Here is a 3,971-nt window from a genome sequence, read left to right as displayed (position 1 = left end):
AGCTCATGGCAAGCTGCAACATATCCACACGGCTCCCCAGCACAGAATCACAGCATCACAGAATTGTAGTGGTTGGAAGGGACCTTGAGAGATCATCGGGTCCAATCCCCCTGCCAAAGCAGCTCCCCAGCTCATATTGCACAGATAGGCCTCCAAACGGGTCTTGAATATCTCCAGAGATGGAGACTCCACACCCCCTGGGCAGCCTGTCCCAGGGCTCCCTCACCCTCACTGGGGAAAAGTTCTCCCGCATGTTGGTGCGGAACTTCCTGTGCTCCAACTTGCAGCCATTGCCCCTTGTCCTGTCTCCACAGACCACTGAAAAGGGGCTGGCTAATTCCCCCTGTATTCCATGCTTAAGATACTTATAGACATTAATTAGATCCCCCCTTAGTCTTCTCAAGACTGAACAGCCCCAGCTCACTCAGCCTTTCCTCATAGGGGAGATGCCCCAGGCCCTTAATCATCTTCATAGCCCTTCTTTGGACTCTCTCCAGGAGATCCCTGTCCTTTTTATACCAGGGAGCCCAGAACTGGACACAATACTCCAGGTGGGGCCTGACCGGGGCAGAGCAGAGGGGGAGGATCACCTCCTTTGACCTGCTGGCCACACTCCTCCTAATACACCCCAGGATCCCATTGGCTCTCTTAGCCACCAAGGCACACTGCTGGCTCATGGCCAACCTGTCATCTACCAGGACCCCCAGGTCCTTCTCCATAGAGCTCTTCTCCAGCAGGTCATCCCTCAGCCTGTACCTGGCTTTTGCTGCCACGCATGGAAACCCCAGGTGTCCACCGGCACCTTGTGCAGAGACGTTTTTCTGAGCACCTCGAAGGAGAAGAGCTACAGCACTGGTCTCAACACACAGCTTTACAACAAGAAGCAAGCAGAGAGAGAGGCAGAGTCTCCCTATTGCAATTCCAACTACGAAAATTACATAAAACACAAGGAAAAACCATTCCCACTCAGAAATGTCTCCAGTAACTGCCCTTCCTTCCCTTCCAGTCACCCCCCCTGCCCTCTCCTGCAACCACAGCCCTTGCACCCTTTGCACCTCTGCCTTTGGGGCTGCGTGGCTGATGCCGCCTGGCTCACTGCGACCTACAGCAAGGATGGGAGGAGGAACTGCAGCGATCCCGAGCACAAACCCTGCCACCCGCCACGTTTGTGCTGTACACAGCCCTCCCAGGCCCTGCAGCGGTCCACTAGAGTGCGGTACCTGTGCCACGTAGCAGGTACCAGCAGTTTGGTACCCAGTTTGCTTTAAGAAGAACCAAATCAATGTCTTGGGAGGATAAACTTGCAGCAAAAGGGAAAAACTACAATTACACTTTTCAGCCATGAAAAGTAAATCAGATGGTGCTGAAATCCCAGCAGAAAACACAGATTAATTAAAGTCTGCACTTTCTAAATCTGTTATTCAACTAAACACAGCTGTTAAAAAAATGATGCCTTTGCTGTAATTTTCATGTACATTCATCGCACTGAAATGCAGCGAAAAACATTATTAAGTGCATTCAGTTAGCTGCTGAAGTTGTGCAGGAGAGGAAAGCACGCATGTATGTTTACTTCTGATAAGGATTGTTTTATCTAAGGGAAAAAAAGAAATTAAAAAAAAGGGAATTTTCCTTGGGAGCCTGAACACGGAAGGAAGGGGGTGGATTTATTACCAACACGGAGGTGAAACCAGCCAGCATCACCCCAGCCAGGCTGGAGCTCGGGGTGCTCCCTCCTCCTGCATCGCTGGTCCATGCCTAGTGGCACTCACCATCCCTCCGGCAGATCCCAGCGCTCCTTCTGGCGCAAAACCACTTGTACTTCCAAGTGCTTTTGGCCATCTGTCCATCACAGGCAGTGATTCCCCATTTCACTGATTTCATTAACACGAATATATCTATTTTAAGATCTTACACCTAAAAAACCCACCCCCAGAACCAACCATCCCACAAACAGTCTCTTTACCATCGCTCACCCCTCATTTAAACCCCACTGCAGCACAGACAGGCTCATGCCGAACCCGCCTTGCTTCAGATCAAGCTTCCACCCAGAGCCTGCCTATCCATCACGAGACAGCACTGTTACTGACACAGCGCTCGGTGCCAGGGAGATTGCAGGAGAGAGATGAGCGGGTCTCTCCATGCACCCTGATCCCCCGACGGAGGGCAGGTACCACTGGCAGAGCACAGCTGCCCTTGACAACCTGTCGGGCCTGGGGGGGGGGGAACACCACGTGCCTGAAACAAAAGCCTTCCTTTTCTTTTTTTACACTCCCCCCCTTCTCTCCAAGTCTACATCGACGATCAAAGTGGAGAGCTCCTTGCTCTGTCACAGAGGGAAGCGAAATTGCCGTGATTTGAATGCAACCTAAAAGGCACTCTGCAATTCAACTCAATCAGTGCAAACTCACTCCCCAGCCCTGACGCAGCTGTTCCTCCCCTGTGGAAGAGAAAATAATACTTGAACCTTGTCTCCTCTGCAAGGGGTAGAAGGCACGGGAGAGCCCTTGCTGCCTCACAATCCTTCTGAAATCATTTCGGCTTAAAATATAATTAGCATGAGCTAATACAGTAATATATTACTGTATTGGCAATACCTCCTCACCTTAGTATCAGCCTGGGGAGCCTCTCATAAGCTAGACTCACGATCACTGCAGCTGATGGCACGGCGACGATGCCACCAGCGCGTGCTCCTGGGTCTTCACGTCAGGGGAGGACTCAGAGCCGTGAGGGGAAAAGCCACAGGATCTCTGTGGGACAGCAAGCACGGGTGTGCGAGGTCACCCAGCGACAGCACGGTACCACAGCCAGAACCACAGTCATGTAACCAGGCCTTGGTTGGTTTCTTTCTTGCATTTAATCTGCAAGGAAAGTCACCACAGTTCACACCCCCTCCACCTGTTTGGGGGGTTGGGTTTGAGGGAAGCAAGATCGGATGGGGCAAAATAGCTTCGAACTCGGCGCAGCTGTAAACAAAAGTGTCTTTCAGGCCCAAGGAGACACCCAAGTCTCAACGTGGCGATGGTCGGTTGGCTGTGTGCAACAGAAAGGCACTGAATAGACTGGTCTAAGCAACTACTCCCCAACACCACCCACAGAGACGCTTCTCACAAGGGTTTGCTGCCACTGGCCTTTGCATAAAACACCTCAGCACATCTACTTCTCATTACTCCTCTACCTCATCTGCTCAACCACATCAAGCACGTCCCTTCTGCGGGGTCCTGAAACATGACCAACTAGAAGAAAAATCAATTAAAACCAAGAAGGTATCAGTAAAAAAGAGGAGCGATGGTTTTTTTGAGGCTTGAGCATGATGCACTGGTAGCAAAGTCCTTCCTATAATCTCCTGTTACAGGGTGAAGGTTTTAATAAAAAGAAATAAAAAGAGCTCACATTTTGATCTTTTCCCAGAGCTAGACATGGTTTAATTAGCTTGATCTCATTATGTAAACTGGAGAGGAAAAAAGAACACCATTAAAGCAATATCCCACTGGCAAATAAGACAACCTTGACATGAACCAAGATATTCTCTTGGAAAAGTCTCCTCTGCCTGCGACGCAGCTTCCACACCTCTTCCTCTTTGCGAGGTCTTCATCATCCACCTGCCCTGCTCAATTCGAGGATATTTCTTGGTCTCTGCTCCCCTCCCGGCAGCCTGAACAACGCTGGTTGTAAATAAATCAAGCTGGGTGTTGACTCAGGTCTATTTAGCCCCAGATCTTTTAACGTATTCTTTGGGAAAGATCAACTGGAACTAAACATTGCCATAATATACTCCATCTGTTAAAGTACATACTTTTGTAATAACACATTTAGAATTCAATAAGAAAAGCGAGAATTACAAACAAGGTGTCCATAATGAGCCTCAATATAATTATTAAACCAGATAAAGTAGGCCTGGTTTTCAATGCAAGAAAGTTATTGTGCCTTAATGATAATGAAATGTAAAAAGCATCTGTAATTTCCACTGAAAT

This window comes from Gallinula chloropus, assembly GCF_964237585.1.
Source record: "Gallinula chloropus genome assembly, chromosome: 11".
NCBI classification, from domain to species: domain Eukaryota; kingdom Metazoa; phylum Chordata; class Aves; order Gruiformes; family Rallidae; genus Gallinula; species Gallinula chloropus.
This window is presented reverse-complemented; position numbering follows the sequence as displayed.